General features: G+C 34.2%; 1 long non-coding RNA gene and 1 pseudogene across 2 annotated transcripts in view; one reads left to right on the forward strand and one right to left on the reverse strand.

Moving 5' to 3' along the window:
• The window catches only part of LOC105773776 (uncharacterized), a 33,304-nt gene extending 17,616 nt beyond the window's left edge, over nt 1-15,688 (forward strand). The window contains exons 4-5 of one of the 2 annotated variants that reach the window (XR_008196799.1): nt 13,312-13,503; nt 13,590-15,687. This is a non-coding gene — a long non-coding RNA (uncharacterized LOC105773776). Of the gene's footprint in view, nt 1-13,311 lie in introns of both variants that reach the window. The other variant, XR_008196798.1, reaches the window with a different exon arrangement.
• On the reverse strand, nt 634-11,670 carry LOC105773031 (1-phosphatidylinositol-3-phosphate 5-kinase FAB1A-like; annotated as a pseudogene).
• Nucleotides 15,689-21,781: the final 6,093 nt, after the last annotated feature.

Consider the following 21,781-nt stretch of genomic DNA (forward strand, 5'->3'; position numbering starts at 1 on the left):
CAACTGAATTGATATAATAAGTGACACCAATTCGGGACAAATTTCTCGTTGCTTTTGAAAATTGTTATAAAAAAGTGTTATAAAAAAGTGCTTTTCGAAGTAAAATATACATTTAAATGATGTTTAAATTAGTTAATATTATGAGAATGACGTAAAAATAAATTGTAAATCTTTGTAAGCAATTAATGATAATTATTTGTAAATTTTAATTTGAATATATAACCTATATTCTAAATATTATTAAAATATAACCATTATAAATATTATATACCTAAATATTAAGTTCAAAAGCAAGGAATGAGAAAGGAAGCCTAATGATAAAGGCTAATCTAGTACGTGTAGATTTTTAAATTCAGATGACCATCAATAATTATTTTAAAAACTTTTAAAAGGTTTTGTAACATCTCAATTTTATTAGTATTTTAGTTACCATTTATTTTCTTCTTCTGTTTTTAGAATTTTAGTCATCATTAACTTTTATAACATATTCATTTAATCTTAATATAAAAAAATTATGTAATACTTCAGAATAAGCTGGATCGTATATTATAATTTTAAACAAAATGGAGTTGAAAAGGTAAATAGAAAGAATGCATTCATAAAAAAGTATGCAGAAAAAAAACACACTACAGGTTTCTGCTTACAACGAAATAATTAACAGATAATAATACAACTGTGGCAGCCATTACAAATTACAATTGGAAGGAATACAAAATTTAAAAACGAAAAGAAGAATGGGCATTGAACCTACATATTGCAAGAGCTTTGTTGTCTAATATATATTTGAATACAACTATATGAAAAGAACTAAAAAATGAATATACCCATGTCCGGAAGGATTTACATTTTCATTCAACACGAACAAGTACCGCCTTGTGTAATTTCTTCACAAACATCTGTCTGTGGTCCACTAGGAACAACTGTTGGAGACGGCCACTGGTCGGGCACCATGAGAAAATAAGCAGTCATAGCTTTTCTGAATCGTTTCTTGTACTGTTGGGGCGAGATCACAGTAGGAGATTCGTTTTTAGGCCCGCCAAGTATGCCTGTGGTTTTCACCCAAGTTTCAAGGTGCTTGTCCCATGTGTATTGTCTCATGAAATCGATTATTCCAAGAACCAGCTCATGTTTTTCCTCATCCACACCAACCAGTAATGAGTAATCCATTACATCGATTAGCTGTGCCAAAAGTGCATATGTAATTATTAGCAAAATATAAGCATTCAGCTCTGACTAATTTATCAGAAAACATTACTCTGACCATTGGATCAGTTCAATTAGCTCATATGCATGCCATAGCAGAAATATCAGAGCAAACATCACCACTCAATTGTATAGTAAAATATAATGCTAGTAAGAAGAACCGAGTCCTATATTACCTGCTATTGTTTCTCTCAGGTCAGCATGATAACTACCAAAATTTATGCCGCACCACTACAACTTATTTCATTCACAGCGGATTATGAAAATAAAAAGGAAAATCTTTAAATCTTCAAAATAGTATGTGTAGCACAGTAAGCTCAAAATGAGTACGTTAAATTGAAACTTACAGCAAGAAAGGAAGTGTCATTCCAGACAGCTCTTTCCAACAAACGTTTTGCCTTGCTTCCAACAAAAATTGGAGACGTTGGCATTGCTTCGATCAAATTCTGGTCCAGAAGGACTTTGTTGCTACCACTTGTATCAGGGTTATACCTAGATCGAGAGGATCCTTTAAGGTCATAAAGCCTTGTAATATTACGCCTGAAGAGAAGATTTTCCATCACCAAAACGTCCATTTTTGACTCCTTCCCACCTTTAAGGTGCTTCGATGAAACCTTCAAGACGATGACACCAGAAAAAAAGTTAAACCAAAAATCATGGTAAATTTATCTTAAAATAAGAAAAACCTAATATTTATATTTAGAACTTGTATTCAGTAAAAGTACAGGAACATCAAAAATCTTCCCAGCGAAATGCACTTAAGCAGTTCAATTCTCAGGCTTTATAACATCAGAATATCAAGTGTTAACACACCATGTTTGGACACAAATCTAAACCAAAGTTGAAGTTCATGTTTAAATCAGTAAGGAGATGCACACAAACAAATATCCCTAAGAGTCTTTCGAAAAAAGAATTGGAAAGCATAGTTGAGAAGACAGGAAAAGCAATAGATAACAAATGCATTGGGCTACTAAAACAATTTTTTTTCCTGGAATTATTAGCCAAAACTTCAGTCATGAACTCCAAATACTCTTCATACAGGTTAGCAATCTAAGCTAAATAACTACATAGGTAATATTAATAAATAATACCTGATATATACCCAAAATCTTTGCCAGGCAAGTTGGGCTTCTTGTACTGATTGAATCGGATAAATACTCGAAATAAGCTGGTCCAAACTTGATGAACGATTCTAGTTCTGTCTTTGTAACTTGTTTGATTATAAATCGATCATCTGAAGTTTTTGCAAAGAAGACATTGCTCTTCCCACCTTGAGCACCCCACTTCTTACAACGACTGAGAGAGCGTACAAAATCCAGCTCTGAAGGGCAGCAAGTCCTCCTCAAGCTCTCAAAACGCTTTGCATAATAACAAGTTACAGAATACTTCACCTTCCCAAGGGGGCCATCATCTGTAAAAGAAACTCTGGCATGCAAATCCTGAGTGTATGAGATAGGGTCGGAAACCAGGGAGCTAAATGACCCAGACAAAGACAAGATACTATCATCACCAGATCCAAAACTTCTGTATGTATCAGATGATAAGTCGTTAAAAGAATTAAGTGAGTGAATTCACTGAATCAAAAAATGACGATGAAACTGCAGAATCTGAAGCATCTTTTGGTTTCTCCAACTCAGACATCTGTGAGTGATAATCTGATGAGACAAGTGCATATGATATAATACTAGTTGGCTCATCATCATAAACAGGCACTACAGTGTCATTAACACCAATAGGAAGCAGCAGCCTGGCACCACTTTGCCTTTCCAACTCCCTCAATGATGAGACATAGACTGGATTGTACTCACCAATACTGAGTTTTTGAGCATTGATTAAAGATTTCTTGTTAAATGAGTTGTGGACATTTGGAAACGGCATGCTTGCCTGGCTCATAGACTTCTTATTTTCAAGTCCCTTAGCAGGCAAAGCAGACTGAGGAGAATGAGCCACTTCCACTTCATTAGAATCACTAGCACAAATTCCCAGATCTGAATTTACTGCAGCTGACACATCTGTAATGACTGAATCAGGAACAGAGTAACCATTCTCCTTAGGAACAACACTAGCTGGATGACTTTTGCCAGTCCATGCTGCCTCAAGGGTGTCAGATAAATTAGCCATAACAGGAAATTCCCCTTCCGGCAGGACAACTTTTGCAGATTCTAGAGAATTGGTTGCACTAGAAGAAAGAGAAGGTTCAGCCTCCTTTTCTTGGCAGTCCTGGTCCATACCCCTTTCTTTGTGATCTCCACCTGGCTTGCTGATTTCGTCAGCATTGCCTCCATGATTTATGTCTATATCAGGCTTGGTCTCAACTACAGCAGAGCTAAAACTGCTAAAGGCTTTACTTGGTTTGGGAGTGACATTCATCTCAACAAACTTCTCCACAGAACTTACAGGCTTCAGTCCAAGCTTTGGGATGGAACTGCTCATAATTTCCTGGACATTATTGTTAGTCGAACTATGTACATGTATCAGCCGTTGGTCCCAAACATAAGAAAGAAAGAGTATCTGCCTCCGCAACTTATTGATTTCAAGAATGTCAGTAACAGGTTGGCCAACTTTCACCTCCTTACAAATCACTTCCTGCAAAGATTCCCAAGGAAACAGATAAGAAACCAGACAGCATGTTGAGAAGCTTTTATGCAAAAGAGAAAAACAAATTAACAATCAGACAGCAAGTTTCGCTCATAAGTGACGGGCAGGGTGAAGATGAATCTCAAATCAACTACCTGAAACTCTTTCCTATCTTTTTGCAGCATTGCTTCCAGTTCTTCAATACAGATTCTTCTTTCAGGTGCCTTTATGCCACTATTTTGGGACTCTGAACCTAATAATTTCTCTGAAATCCTTTGAAGTGCATTGTACACTTCATTAAATAGGAATTCTGCCCTGTTACTCACCTGCAAAACCATATTAATCATCTCTTATGTGTTATTTGATTCAAGAATAGCTTTATGAAGAGGAACAAGTATTAACATATTCAAACCTCATTTGCTTCGGCTTGCATCCACTCTTGATTTTCATAATTAAATTCCAGTTTGGAAGGTGGAAGATAAATAGAATGAACATCAATGGAAGCATATCGGAAACAAGCAACCATTCTCCCGAAACTACAAATGGTAAAACAGTATAATAAGAGAGGATGCCATGGGCAAGTAATATTTTTTTGATAATTTCTAGTGTTCTGTTTCTTACAATCCATACCATTCATTAACCCTACCCTTCCCATCCCTCCAGGCAAATAAACCTAATTAGCCAGAAGGGAATAACTGGATTGAAGTCAATCCTAGGGCTTCAAGAAAATTAGGCACTTTCCTTGGGGCAACAACCAATTGGCAAGTTCAGGCGGTCCCTCAATAAGGAGACCTCATACATATGTACACACAGATATATGCCCATATTCTCAACTACATAATGATCTCATTTTCCTGATAATTCTTCTAGGCCAGTAAACTATACTGGGTAAGAATAGAAACAAGAAGACTGAAGAACTAATAAGGAGACATGATGTAGCCAGGCTACCAGGACGAATCCACTGATGAATTTCAGAAGCCAACTTAAACCAACTATATATGTCCCAAATTCCCAAACAGAGCAGACTCGCTCAATTCAAAAGCCAAATGGATTTTTTTTTTGTTTAAAATAAGTCCAACAAATTTTCATTTTTGCAAAAATAACGTACATCACTAATGTGCCAGTGCACATGCACGTGCATAGATGAGCACGTGTGGAGTTGTGTGACTTGTTTTGCTCAAGGACTAGGTATTTCTACAGTTAGTAAAAATCAAGAACACGAAGATCAAATGCATCAGCACACAGCAGCAGTCTTCCTCTTTGGTTAAGAATGTAGCCCTTGCTTTTTGCAACAGGCTTTATAAATACAGGGCTAATCCAGATAATAACAAAGCAAGTTAAGTCAGTCTCATAAGATAAATAAGTTACCCAAAATCACCAAAATGACACATATGACTAACATTTGATCAATGGTTCACAGAGAAAGCAAATTGATTGCTTATAGACTAGACAAATCACATAAACAGAATGAAAAAGACCAACCTTCCAGAAGTGCCATCTTCACAAATGATCACTCCATTCAAACCAGTAATCTTAATTCTTTAGTATACATAATACTTGATATTTATTAAGTAAAAACTTACCCATAGAATCGAAGGCAATCCCTGTGAAGGGAATGACCACAGCTTGCAACTCTGCTAGCAGCTGCATGGTTCGAAAAGCTAAGCTCCAAAAATTTCCCAAAGGATAAACCCCAAGCAGCATCAGACATTACAACTCTTTGAGTGGCTGGGGGGAATCCCTTGATTCGAGGGCATTGCAAGCATCTATGCCACATCCAAATCTTGCCTTCCCGCTCTCCTGGTAAGGGAAGATCTTGTAGTTTCTCGACAGATATCGTCAGGCTACCTTGCCTATGAGTATAACAATGAACATGTGCCTCGGATGGCATCTCACACGAGCGACAATGGGTGTTCTGATGAGAAGAATCTTAAGTTGTAGAAATAAGAAGCAAAGAAGAAGGTATCTTTGCTACATGAAATAACAATTACCTGATCAAACAGATTATCTCGTAAAAACCGCCCCAAAGGCTTATCAAAACTACCATAGTATTTGATTCGCAAGAGATGGGACCGCTCACACACAGTTCCCTTCCACACACAACGTGTTGATAATGATACCAAAATGCTCTGGTGGTCTGAAGGTGATGGAGGAAACTCTTCCTTCGAGGACATCACCTCCTCATTGCTGTTAATAGTCTCTCGTTTTGAGGAGGCCAACTCTGTGCCACCTACATGGTTTGCAGGCAACATATTGCTGTCAGCATGATTATTGGCACCACCCTGCTCTGGGGCCTTTGATAGGAATTGGTCACCCATTAAAGCTTCTCCAATGCTAGCTGGTGTCTCAACAGATTCTTTAGGATCCACTCCATCGACCTTGCTAAATGCATGATTTAGGGAGGGAACATCATTATAAGATATATACGCCCCTGAATCAGACAGTGAACCAATAATTTTGATCAAGTCTGAGGGAGATCCCTTGAATGTAATTTGAGCATGAGTACCTTTTGACAAGCAAGATGAACTGACCCCAGTGCATTTGCCAGGGGGGTCAATGTTGTCAGATGATGGTCTAACAGATATTGCTTTGTTGGATTTCTGCACTTCATCTATAGGTTGAGAAACAATGGGCTTCCCAGAGGATGAGATGGTAAAACCAGGTATGACAGAAATAGACCTGTCAATACTTGATGGTTTATCGGGTAAGGCAACAGTTAAAGGAGATTTTAATGGGAGCTCTGGAAGCGTAGCCCCTTCATCAGCTAGAAATGATGTCTCAAGAGCCAAGTGATAAGCTGCAAAAACACCATATTGGACCACATGTTTCACCCTTTTCAACTCATCTCCACTGGCTCCTTTGAGTAAAATCTGAAACAAAGGAAGCATTGAACCCAACTTAGTGCCATCATTTTTATCAAGGAAATACACGTTACAGTGGTTAACTAGTGTATTTGTGGGAATTTACATGGCATGACATGACATGCCAGAGCTTTATGCAGGTGCACTATCCATCTTACCATCCTAACAGTTGGTAACAAAACTGATTAAAGTATAGTTTCTGCTACACTATATTTGAAATGTAATCTAGAAATTATGCATGACAAAGAGCACCTCATCGAGCTTTTGCTCTCACGTGATGCTCTAATTAGCATAGATTAGAGGAGTTGAATATTGAAAAGTATGTTAAGGTGGGTTCTTTCCACTAGCTAGTTATAGGATCATCCAAAAGAATCCAGATGGCCTGAATTGATTTTTCACCTAGTAGTCAAAGTAAGTGCTCCATCAGCAAAATCTGAGAATGGTTAAAACAAAATATTCTTAGTGGAAAAGCCTGTTACCCATCCCCACCTTCTCACCCCCCAAAAAATGCTGGTAGCTTTGAATTGTTGAGTGCAAACTAATGAGATTATGGCGGAGAACAAGTGTAAGTTATGGTCAGATGAAGCTCACAACATTGGTCCATCCTCTGATTAGAATTACTCCAAGTAAATTTGGCCAAGTACTGTAAAAGGCCACACCAGATACCAAATCTAAAGCTAACAGATGGTTGAATCTAAAGCTACAGCTGCGTATTACAATATGAGTGGAAAGGAACAACAGTTTTCAACAAAGTTCAAACCGATTGCTCCAGATTTTAACGAAAAGAAATGCAGATGTGTTCACACTTCACAGGCACTTTAGATATAAGAGTAAATACTTGACTCATGTCAGACATGACAAATGAATCTTTAGTACACTTCCATGATTGTTCATTAATTCCACAGAGCCTGGTCAATTTACCCACTATTTTAGGTTTAGCAGGATCAGGTATTTACGTTGCTGAGCATGTGGTGTGTTTAGTCTGTATCATGTTCTCAAATTTGTGAAACAAATGCACCTTAACTTACCGTGAAGAGAATATATAAAATATAATCAGAGTAAAACAAATAAACAATAACCCTTATTTTCATGCAAAAGTTTTGACAAATAGGAAATGGATGTGCGTGTGTATACTGAAAGGACTTACAGTATACCCCAGAGGCTTAGGGCAACCCTCAAAAAACATTAGAGTCTTCGTCAATTTCTTCCCTCCTTGCCCAGCACTTCCATGCTCCTCAAGAAATTTCTCCACATGGAACACATCACAATACCCTAGCTTCGGTGATGTAAGATGATCAATGGAGGGAACTATTTGAGCACCAGTGCAGCGGGCTATACGCTCTAAGAGTGGCCTCTTAATATTGAGAACAAGTGATATGCCTTTGTCAAGAAGATACTCTTGAGCATATCTGGACACAGATTTCTCCACCAAAAGAACCTTAGGATGATGTGCATCAATTTTAGCAACTGCCATCTTAAGATGGTCCATTTCCTGAAAGAGGAGAATAAGCTTGAAAAAATAAAACTTAGCCTTAACTGCTTCATGTTCTGTAAGGTGAGAATCAAAAGAATGGTTTCCAGGTTTGCCCCTTTTAGGAACCTAGACTTAATAGACAGTCAATATAGAAGGAAACAGTTAAAGACACAAACCTGCTGCAACAACGTATCAAAACTTGACAAGTGGTTAGAAATGCGCTGATATTCCAAAGCTCCTCCAAGGATTAGAAAACGAGGTTTATCTATTTTTGATGTCATTCGTCGATGAGCCACATTTTTCTTACAAACAACTCCTTTTACCACAGCACTAGAAAAAAAATTTATTAAAAAAGAATCAGAATCCTATTAACATAGTAAAATGGCACATAGAAAGAACTACAGAATGTTCAAAGCTTTCTTTTGGCAACGCCTTTACATTGATTATTAATTATACTTTCTTTTCCATTAAGACCAATATATAATCCAACTAACATAAGCCAACAATCTCTCCAGATTATTCTCTCTGTTCCCCCAAATGAACATTAAAAATCACAGCAAAATCATTCTTCATGAATGCTCAGATACAAATATGAAGGAAATTCACAAATAATAGCCAATCAGGAAGGGATATATTAGGAGAAAGAACTTTAGCCATTAACTCATGCCCAATAAGTCAAAGAACTGCAATGAGTTAGATAGCACCTATCAACAGAATGAGGAAAAGAATGAACCATTTGATATATCGGAAATTACCAACCTGACATTGAAATTTGGTAATTATATAGATACTTAAAGTATATTCGACAAAATAACAATTAAATATCTTTCAAGACGTAATGACCAGATGCTCATGCCATGAGACACAGTTAAGTGTCTTGTAATCAACGATAGAATTGATTACTAACGACAAGTTATTTATATGATTGATCTGAAAGCTGTCACACGCTAAGAATTCTCAATAAAAACAAGTGCAGTTGCCTTTTTGCAGAACATTAACAAATTTTAAAATGAAGTCAGTGATATTGCCTTTGGTTAACTGTCTTGAAATAAAAAATAGAATTGATTACTAACAATACAAGTTATTTGTATGATTGATTTGTTATCTGTCACATACTGAGAATTCCTAAACAAAAACAAGTGAAGTTGCATCCTTTATGCAGAACATTAACAAATTTTAGAATGTGTTTAGTGATATTACCTTTCACTGCGATGCCCAGAAGCTATGCATTTAACTTTCACATATCCTCCAGGATCCATTCCACCTCCCTTGCTAGTATCTGGCTTCAAAAGTGTTGCAGCTTCCCAAGACAAAGAAATTATTATATCCAACCAACTTTGTGCACCGTCCTCATTATCCACAAAGAGGTTTTCAACCTGCAAAAGCTGAGCTACCAAAGCTCTAAAATGCCCTTCCACCACATTTTTCATGGCCTGCCTGTGCTCCTCAGTGGACTTATCCCTGCTTCGGTAGTCCCCACTGCCAAAGCTATTTGAAGAGCGCAAATATCCCCACTCCCCTGTAGCACCCTCATCATCATCATCGAATAGAGCAGCTTCTCTCTCATCCTCTTCATCCTCAGGATCTGGAGGGAGCCACAGTAGCATCTCATTCTCAAAATCCACAGGCTTGGCATTTGTACCATCCACTTCATAATCAAGAGCTTCACCCTCCTCGGCATTCTCTTGCCCATTTACTTCTTCAAATTTCTTAATCCCATCCACAATTTGTTCATTGGAATTCTCAGCTAAAGGTGAGCCACTCAAAGATTTTGCATAAAGGTTCTCCCCATTAGGATGGACTTTAACTGATCCATAAGCACAGTCAATTTCATCAATATTGATAACACCAAAATACTCTTTGGAATGAGCATCTAGCCTTGATTCTGAATCCAAGCGATCTGCAGCATAATCATCATAATCATCATCACTCCTGGACCCAACAGTTAAGAAAGCATTAGGTTTTGATCAGTAGCTCAAAATCATAAATAAAAAGCACAAGAACTTAAGATTATGTATTCAGTCAATGCATGCTAGTGATCTGAAGTTGAAGAAAATTTGACAAGGTAACAAAAGGTACAAAACATTTCTGCTCACTCAAAAATACATCAGCAAGGACAAAGGTACCTGTTACCACAAAAGCCAAAATGGTTTAAAGAAGAATCTACAATGGCTGAACTTGGATTTGTGCTCGTTGCAAATGTCTCATTGTTTTGTTCAGCAGATCCATTCATCTGAGCAGATCCACAAGGGCTAACAACGGAATTAAAATTCACAGAGTGGTAAGGTCCAGTTGAATACGGAGTAGAACCAACAGTGCTGCTACTACTAACACCAGTGCAGCTGGACTTGGAACTGGCCAAGCTTGTTGCAGATGGTGATGGACTGAGACCAGGACTAGGTGCTTTAGTCCTCAGCAGTTCTTATCCCCTGCTCCCATTGCTTGAAACAATAATTGCATACCCTAATCCTTTCCAAATCTTCCCGACCAGCCCTTGGCTCATCAGATGGGGCAGGAACTGAGTTTGCAGTACACTTGGCACAAAAAACTCGGCCACAAAGTCGACAATGATGTCTACGGTTAAAAACTGTAAATTGGGAGTCACACTCGTAGCATACCCTACAACTCTGGTCGGGCATCCAAAAGTCCCTTGACACATTCGGCGGCTCACTCCTTCTAGGGATCCACGACTTAACTATATCAATCAGATCAGATAGTTTGTTGTCAGGAGTGCCCATCGACAACTATCCCTCCTGATCCCAGTCGTCATGATTCATTCATTTGCTACTAAAACAACCACAACCGCACAAAATTTGCTACGCCCAATTCCCTAGCCATATGAAAACCGCAACAAATTGAATGAATAAGTTACAACAAAAAACACTACTCTGAAACTTATGAATCTAAACCAAATTTGAGGGGAACTTAGATTGGAATTGATTTTACTGATAAAAAAAGAAGTTCAAATTTTTTAGCAACAAAGTTATATTTACATAGAAAACATAATATCAATAATACATTCTCAAAATAAATTTAGAATTACCTAGAAAACTACAAGTCTACCACCTCAAATTCCAATCTCTTCTTCTTTCCTCTTCTTTACTTGCACTGGAAACTCCTCTGCACTGCTCGATCCAATAAACCACGAAATTCAATGCTTATATATGCGGATACTGATAAACCCTAACAATTATATTAATCAGCTAATCCTCATTGAGACCAATAAGAAAAAGAAAGATCGATTTAATCAGATCAAAAGTTCAATTAAGTAGGATATTCTAACGACGGAAAATCTCCAAAGAAAAAAATAAACTGAATTGCTGATTTAATTTTTCAAAAAAAAAAAACTGAAGAACTAAAACAAATTATGAGTTTTAAAACTTGAAAAGGAAGAGAGAGAATCCTACCTTCTTATGGATTAACTTTTAGTTTCCTGATTCGCTTTTTTTTCTTCTTCTTCTACTTCTGCCTGTGAAGTCTGCGTTTGTGTGTGTCGTTCTCGTTTGTTTGTTGTTAGCCTTTTTTTTAATCAGATTCTTTTTGGTGCAAATAATAACGGTCCTTGGTATTTATCAACCGCATGTCGCTTGTATTTGTGATTATAATTTTTTTCCTTAGTTTTTACGACCAATAAAATACGAATGGATGGATGCTTTTTCAATATTATATTTGTATTTATATTTATCATAAGGTAGATAACTTATTTGTTTTTTAATATATTAAAATAATCTAAAAAGAATAATTCAAAAAATATTATTAGTTAATATATTATTAAAAAGTATTAAACTAAAATTTTGGGTACAATAATATATAATATATTAAAATAATATTTAATAATAGTTATTATTATAATAATAGTATTAATGTGATATTATATTTAATAATACAATTAAAACTGTTATAGTATCTACCAATTATTATATTAAAAATATTATAACGGTTATATTTATTATAATATATTTTTATAATGTGTACAAATAATAATATATAATGGGTTTAATATTTTAATATTAGGGTAAACTACAAAAATAGTCATTTTTGTTTGTCTCAGATTATATTTTAATCACTTATGTTTAAAATGTTACGTTTTAGTCACTTACGTTATTATTTTGTTACGAAGTAGTCATTCTACCGTTAAGCTCCGTTACCTCCCTAACGGAGATCCTATGTGGCAGTCCAAATGGGTTTTAAATGCTAACTTGGATGTCATACGTGATAGTCCAAATTAAATTTATTTAATTAAAAACTTATTTTCATCCCAACAACTGGACATCCAAGTTGGCATTTAAAACTCATCTGGACTGCCATGTAAGACTGCTATTAGGGAGGTAACGGAATTTAACGGTAGAGTGACCACTTCGTAACAAAACGATAACGTAAGTGACTAAAACGTAACATTTTAAACATAAGTGACTAAAATGTAATCTGAGGCAAACAAAAGTGACTACTTTTGTAGCTTACCCTTAATATTATTATAATTATTGATACATCCCATTATATTTAACATATATTTGTATTTTTATCTCCAATTAAAGAAAATACAAACAAATATAATATTTTTTAAACAATTTTTATTTACACGTAAAGTTATTATATATGGTGATTATCCATTAAATATGGTAGGAAAACGCTTCCAATTAAATGTGCTTTTAGCTTTGATCAAATGGTTAAATGTTAGTACTTTTATATTTGAGTCTCAAGTTTGATTTCTCTCTTACTCATATTTCATGTTGTTTCAAGCTTTTAAATTTTTAATTATTTTTAACATATTAGTTATTTAGTTAGATAGTTAGATAGTTGCGATTACATTCTTGTATCGAGTTCAATTCCTCTACTACTCACATTTGTAAATTTTAATTAATATTTTTAACATATTAGCTCATTCAATTAGATGATTAGATAATTGCGATTACATCGTTGAGTCTGAGGTTTCATTATTTTATAAGCATATTAATGTATTTTTATTTCATATTGTTTTAAGCTTTTTTATTTTAAAATAATGTTTTGATGATATTTTTAATTATTTTTATAAGCATATTATTATTTTCTTTCATTGAATGATATTTGCAATAATTATTTGATTTTATAAATATAAGAGTTAAAAATAAAAAAATATATTAAATAAAAATAATTGAAATATTGAAACCATATGAAATAAAAAAAAATACATTAATAAGTAAATACATTTATATGCAGTGTGTTTCCTCATCTACGGTGCAACTACGTTGGAACGGCTCTCTCTCGGAAGATTTCATCCCATCAAGAGGAGTGAGGCAAGGAGATCCTCTTTCTCTTTACTGCTCGTTCTCGGCATGGAAATACTGGGACATCTAATTGAGGCAGCAATTGAAGAAGGGTCTTGGGAACCAATTATGCTCTTACGTCGAGGTTTGGGTATTTCACACATCTTTTTTGCTGATGATTTTTTATTATTTGGCATAGCAACTGAGCAAGGTGCATAATGCCTTAAGCAGGTTTTGGACAGGTTCTATTTCTTATCTGGCCACAAACTTAACAGGCAGAAGACCCAATTGTTTTTCTCTAACAATGTGACAGAAGAAGTAGCTGCAAACCTATGTGGCAATTTAGGGTTCTCTAGAGTTAATGACTTAGGGAAATATATTGGCATGCAGTTCTTTCATCACAGGGTTGGGAGTAACACCTTCCAATTTATTTTGGATAAGGTGCGGAACCGTTTAAATGGATGGGATGCTCGTAAGTTATCATTTGCTAGAAGACTCACCTTGGTGAAGTCTGTATTATTTTCAATTCCCAATTATTTCATGACCATAACCCGAATTCCAGTTACGATATGCAAGGAAATCTAGAAGATTACTTAGGGCTTTCTATGGGGTTCCTCTAACGAAACTAAAAAAGTGTCTCTAGTTAGTTGGGATGATTGTTGTAAACTAGTGTTTAAGGGAGGGTTAGGAATTCAACGATTACATAATCAAAATAAATTGTTCCTTTTAAAACTGGGCTTCAATCCGGTGACTAATACGGATGCACTGTGGGTACGGGTACTTCGAAGTTCGAAATAAGTACAATATTCATGGGGTTATTCCGGAGGAAATGCACCATAACAATTGTTCTTATGTATGGTGATTCATTGCTAGTGTTTGGAGTGAGGTGAAGCAAGGTCTCATCTGGATTATTTAGGATGGAATGATGGTTAACTTTTGGAACGATGCCCGGTTGCGAGAATCAGGTCCTTTAAAACTTCAGTACATTGGAAGTGGTCCTCTTGATGAAACCATCCGTTTTTGTAACTTGGTGGATGCGGAAGGAGAATGGAATTCCAATTGGCTTCTAACAGTTCTCCCTAAGAATGTGGTAGATCGAATACAAGTTAGCAATCCTCCATTAAGGAGTTCGAGGATAGATCGTATTTCTTAAAAGTGGATGGCTGCCGGAAATTTCTCCATCAAAGATACATATAAGCATTTTTGTTGTACTACCAGTCCTAATCAATTTGAGAATGACAAAGTTATTTGGAAAATGAAGGCACCTTAAAGGGTACTAACTTTTTTGTGGCTACATGTCTGGAATAAACTTTTGACTAATGAGGAGCATACACGAAGAGGTATGAATTTCTTCCCTTTTTGTGAGCAATGTGGTAAGGCAGTGGAATCAACAATTCATGTTGTGAGAGATTGTGGTTTTGTTCAGTCTATGTGGAAGTCATTAATACCTAGTATTAAATGGAATGTTTTCTTCAATTTACATGTTGGGCGTTGGATACACTGGAATATCATGAACGAGGGGAATCTAAGAATCAATGAGGGCGAACGGCCAACTTTTTTCTCAATTTTGACCTGGTTTCTTTGGAAGAGTCGTAATGAATTCATTTTTAATAATGCTAGTAGAAGTAGCCATGAATTCATTGCCTTGGCTCTTGTTTGGGCAAAGTCTTTTGGTTTTAGTAGTAACATGGAACAGTTGGCCTGTTTTTCTAAAACGGAACAAGGGTGGCAGCGTCCTGATCCTGACTAGATTAAGATTAACATTGATGGATCAGTGTCAATAAGCAATACCAAAGCGACAATAGGGGGAGTCGTGAGAGATTCAAGCGGAAATTGATTGATGAGTTTCAATATGGAAACAAGGGTGTCCAATGTTTTCCAGATTGAGGCATGAGCGGCTGTTGAAGGCTTGAAGTTGGCTTGGTCAAAGGGCTTCACTCAGGTAGAGGTTGATTGTGATAATGCCATGTTAATTGATACTATTCGAAATGGTTTTACATCAATTAGTAACGTTGTATAAGTTCGATTAATACATGAATGGTGCACTAAGGATTGGAAAGTAAAGTTTAGACATACATTAAGAGAGAGTAACAAGGTGATTGATTGTTTGGCCAAGGCAAAAGTAGAGAAATTAAATCAATTAGTCATTCTCACGGGTCCACCATAGTATGTAAGAAGACTGCTAGAGGAAAATGTTCATAGATCTCTGCATGAGGAGGCCTCCATCCCTATACATTCCTAATTTTTAGGCATATACTTTTATTTACTATAAATATTTACTATAAAAAGATAAAGAATAAAATTTTCTCATAAAAAAAGTAATATTTATATGCGGATAGTCAAATTCTTGATTTTTATATTTTAATAATTGAATGCTATATTTGATTTTTATAAGTATTAAATGTGCAAAAAAATCAATTCTTCCTAAATTTGTGGTAATTTCTTGAAATTAATTTTACATTTTATTATACGTATATGTATTTTTTGACATATATGATTATGTATTCTTATATCTTATATATGTATGTATATTAAAACCAAAGCCTTGGCAAAAAAGGAAAATTTGACAATTTGTTCCTTCTACATGCGTATTGTTAGGGTTTATATTCAAAGTGTAATTAATTTTTCATTCTAATTTTCTGAACTAGTTGAATAAAAACTTATCACATATTTATTTAATATTTTTTGGTATAATTATCTTCAATAATTTCTATATTGAAATGAAGCTAAATAAATAAATATTCATAGTTAGTTATCTAATATTTAACATATATGTTGGTAAAACCAAAGCCTTTACTAAATATATATATGGATTGTCTATTCCTTTGACGTGTATATTCTTAGGATTTGTTTTCGTTAGTTTTGATTTTCAAATGTTTTGATATAAAAATTAATTCTAAATTAATTAAATTTACCAAATCTGCACAAATTACTTTGATCATATTTAAATCTATTTTCAAGCGTTAAAAACCCCAAAAAAATTATTCTAAATGACTTAATCTTGTTTACAAAAGTTTTTGAGCACTCTCATGTCCTTTAAAATGTTCCTAAGCCTTGAAAATATGCTTATACAGCAGTGTCTCAAGACATATGACCTCGAGACACTCTACATCAAATGTAAAATTTGCTCTAGGGAAGCATTGTCTCGAGACAACAGGCTATATCTTGAGGGATAATCATGTTTGTCTCGAGATAGGCCAACATTGAAACTAAAAGTGTGCTTCAAAGGAACCTTGTCTTGAGACAAGAAACATCAAAACTAGGGGTTGCTTCAGGGGAGCCATGTCTCGAGACAGTCGTGTATTTGTCTTGAGACATATCTCTAAATGTTGACATATCTATTGCGTCTCGAGACATTATGCTACACCGATCATATTTTGTTCTTCTTGTTATAAGACAAGGCTTATACGTTTGGAGACATATATTTGCAGGTTACATTAAATGCGCGAAATAAATGCTCTCATTGGCTAAAAACTCTCTCCAACGACTCCAAACGTCCAAACATCAATGAGAGGATATAAATATGATTCAAGGGCACTCATATGAAGACAAGAAACAAGCTTATAAAAATCAAGAACAAAAATCCAATCATTTTTCTTTGTTATTCTTATTTTCACTTTTACACACTTGTGGGTTCAATTGTAATTCATTCTTTCAAGCATTATCTTGTATTGCGAGAGAGCTTAATTGTTGTATATCTACCTTCTAAATGTAGTAATTCATTCTTAATCTTATATTGTTGGAAAACATCTGGTTCGAAAATAGTTTTCTTGCATAGTGGAAAAATAAAAATTTTGAAAACCGAGTCGATTTGTGATATTTATAAAAATAAATTTTTCCCAAAATCACACTTGTGTTTTGGGCTAGACGGATCCTTATCGTTCCTGGCTTTCAACTGAATGACCTTCTCCATTATTCTCGTAACACGAATGCTTCGATATGGGCTCGAACAAATTCGAACCAAACACAAAATCAAAAATATTTTCTTACTTTCAGTAGGAAAGTCTCTCTTATAGAAATTAGTAAATTGTTATTCCCGAAAAATAGAATTTATACTTAAAAATAAATTCTGACTGTTTTCGGACAGAATAACAATATCTTAAAAGTTATGTATAACTTATTGTGTTTTTAGCACTATCATTGCCATCTATTTAGAGAGAGAGGAAGTGAAACCCTAGTTGAATTAACAGAATTCATTTAAAGCCTATTTAATAGAAAAACAATCCTCTAGTTCAGAGAAAAAGAGACTAATATGGTGTGTTTCCCCTCATATGTATTATGATGGAGATTTGAGTCTCTCTTGTATTAGGTTCAATTATATGTGCTTCCTAGACTTTTAACCCAACACTTTATAATTTAATCCAACTCAATACATGTTTTTCTATTTTTCAAATTAGACATTATTTATTAAATTAATTTTCTAATTAAATAATTTTCTCAACTCAATCTTATTCAGTTAAACTTATGAGAACTTTACCGTAAAAGAATCTATAAAAAATATATTTAATTTTCTACATTCAACGGATTCATAATGACCAATTAATTTAATTTCATGTTCGAACTTCAATTATTTAGTTAAATAATAATTCAAAAAATAAATTAATTCTCAGGTTATTTCCATACTTAGTAAAAAACCATATTAATTTCTAAATATAACTCATTTCTCTAAATTTATCATTTATATCATTTTTTTTCATTTGATTCAACATGCAATTCATTTCAGGATTTAATGAGCTAGTGGAGGGACCAATTGGACATATGTAATTAGGGCTCAAATGATTTATAATTAAGTTCCAACTTTTCGCCCATTAATTATAAACTCATTTAGTCACAAAGCCATTCCACTATAGTACCGTGACTGAACTCTCCCCAATTACATACTATTATAAAAACTACTCGATCAGTGCTCATCCAATGACCTTGCCATAAGTATCTTACCCTCATAAGATATCCTTAATCTCTTTGGGATAAATCCGTTCTCTCAGTATAATCCTATTTTATCTCATGGTAGCCATTATATCTTCCTTTATAAAAAGTCAATTATTATCATATAGTAATTAAGTCTTTCATTCCACTATATTACCGTGACTGAGCTCTCCCTAATTACATGCTATAGTACCGTGGCCACGTTTACTTTTCATCTATTATGTAATGCCAATGAGAGGATATCATTTACCCATGGTTTGGGTTATGAATTCACTATTGTGAATGATGCTACATACTGTAGAAGTCGTACACCCAACGCACCAGCTTTTAGTTCCTTATCCATTTGAACTCAAGCTTTTACTTACATCAAAGTATACAAGTCACACATACATAGTCCATCATCCATTTAGGATTAAGGTATGCCACACTATGAACGTCACAAGTGAATAAATCTATAAACGGATTCAGGATCTATTCTAGTTGGGTCCAGTCCGATGTACTATCAGTCTAATCAGTCACATTATGTCTCTATCTTCTAGGAGTCATCCGTTCCGATGCCTAAGAAAAAGCATCTTCCTAATTAGACTTGATAGACGATATATTAGTCATTCAATTGGCTTGCTCATTTCCGATTTAACAAAGAACGTGTTTAGGTTCGTCTACTGATATAAGATGTCTTTCCGTATTACGATTCGACCACGTAACACCACTTAGTATTAGTTAAATATTAGACAACCAGTGAGCTAATATTTGCTTCTATTTGACTTTACATGCAAAAATCACGTGAGGACAATATACAAAGGACATTAATGTAATTCAGAATAATTTTATTAACTAATTTGTTCGAAAAAATTACAAGTGTATATAGACAAAAATACTACTATTAAGACACTAGATCGAACACATTTATCATCTTTGTGAATGTTTACTTAAGGTTTTGTGTAGAAAGCCTTAAGGGAAGTGGCTTTATATTACCCATTTAAAAGATAGTGATTGTAAGGGCTAAATCTTATCCTAAAAAGGTTTTAAATTAGTGAATTTGGGAAATCCTTGAAGCTGAACCACTATAAATTATTGTGTTGTTTTTTTTTTTAAATTTTCATCTTTCTTATAAATTTTTAAAACACCAATTCAAACCCCCTTTTGGTGTATATCGAACTTAATAGTCTTGAGTGTAGTTAATCTTGTATTTTCTAATTGTAATATTTTTGAACTAATTGAATAAATAAAATTACCAAATTTTTTTAATATTCTTTGTATAATTATTCTCAACGCGTCGAAACCATTTTTTTCTTTTTTTTTTTAAAAACACAAATTAGTTTTCGATAAAAATTGGAAAAATTGGGAGTCACCACCAATATTTTATTAAGGTGTGATTGGGTCACCTAAAAACGACTTTGGTCTACGAATTTTAGAAAAACAGGTCACGGAGTCGGTTACGTATGAGGAAGGATTAGCACCCTCATTACGCCTAAAAATTGGTACCTAGTTAATTAATTAATGTCTTAATGTCGAAAATTTGAAAAATATAATCCTTAACAAAAACTTAAAAAAACGTTACGTATTAAGACCCTTATCATTTCAGAGAAAGAAAATGTCACACCCAATGCGTTAGGGCACGACATTCTAATTTCCTCGAAAATGAATTAAGCCAAAACACTCGTATAATAAAATTTTAAAAGAATATCCATTTATTCAAGATTTAAGAAATCGCGGCCCAATACGTTAGGGCACAATTCCTCCAAAATCTCAAACTCAGGATATTTTCTTTATTATATATATTTTTTAAAAATCTTCATTTCGAGAAATCAATGCGTCACATCCAATACGTTAGGACACAACGTGTTGAATTCCCAATAATGAGTTCTTACTTTTTGATTAAAGAGAAATGCTCGATTGTTAGATTTAATGAAGAAAATCGGAACCCAATACGTTAGGGCTCAATTTCCTTGGAAATCCTAAATACAAACATTATCTCAATTTTGAAAATTTTGAAATCGAGTAAAAAAATGATGTGATGCTACATTAAATATACAATGCAATAATAAATATTACAATGGCATAACAATAATATAAATAAATCAATAAGCGAAAGTAATATACATAATAAAATAATCTCATGCAACATATCAAACAAATAAAACATTCTTTTTAACATATGAACGAAAACATGAATTAATAATCAAATGAAAAAAACAAAATATAAAGAATAAAGGGCACATAATAAATACATTGAAATTTAAAGACATACACATAATTTACATATGAAATTTTGGACTATGAAACTTATACATATATATATATATATAATACATGATGCGTTTATGAAAATAAAAGGAAAAATGGATTATAAAGTATATGAAAAAATACATACGTTTGCATTTTTAAAATAGATATATTCATATATACATATAAATACCAAAAAAAATTGGTTAAAAATATTAATATGTATACATATATATACAAAAATACATATAAATTATAAAATATTTCATTACATATAAATAAAAACATTATTTAAAAAAAATACGCGTATGTATATTGGTACAAAAAATAAAAGATATACATATATTTAAAAAATAAAAAAATACAAAAAATATATAAAAAAAGAATAAAAAGAATAATAAAAAAATTAATAAAAAATAAAGAAAAAGGGACCCATTTGAACTGTAAGTAAAAAATTCTGAGGCCAATCTGCAAATAATTGAAGTCTGGGGATGAAATTGAACGCACGAATTACATAGAGGGGCTAGAAGGGCAATTTTCCCTTCTCCTCAAAACGACGCCGTTCGCATTTGGACAAAATTGAAAACAGTAATAAATTAAAGGGTAAATTAAGAAAATAAAAAAAACTTAATTGTAAAAACATTAAAAGGCAGAGGGGCTAAAAGCGAATTTACCCCTCCGCTTAAAAACACGCGGATCCTAGGCCGGGTCGGGTCGGATTCGGGTCAACCCAGGTTCAAAATGTCGTCGTTTTGAAGAGGCTATTTAAGCCAAATTATCCTTCAAAAATCATTTTAAAACCGTTTTTTTTAAAACAAAAAAAAATCTCTGAAAAGCTCTCCCCCCTGATATCCGACCTCCGATCCGGTCATCGGCCGGTCATCGACCACCGCGTCGACCGCCGATCTCTGGCACCGGCACAGCCGTATGCGGTGGCTGGAAAAGAAAAAGTCTCGGATCCGGTCCCTCCGAAGCCCTCAAATGCAGATCCAGGCCCAAAACCCTCAAAAGATCCGTAGAAACACCTCAAAAGCCTGAGAGACCTTTCGATTTCCGACTGTCTTTCCTCGGAGACGGTTCCTTGGCCATTCACAGTGATCGGGACTTAAGATCCAGGTTATTTCTTTCCTTTTATTTGTCTTCTTATCCGTATAAAAGTAAATAAAAAATATAAAAACAGTAAATATCAACCTTTGAATCGATTATATTGCTCTTGGTATTTGCTGTTTTTGACTGTGGAATATGGATGTTTTTTATTGATTGTGAATTCC

Source organism: Gossypium raimondii, chromosome 6 (genome assembly GCF_025698545.1).
Source record: "Gossypium raimondii isolate GPD5lz chromosome 6, ASM2569854v1, whole genome shotgun sequence".
Classification (NCBI taxonomy): Eukaryota; Viridiplantae; Streptophyta; class Magnoliopsida; order Malvales; family Malvaceae; genus Gossypium; species Gossypium raimondii.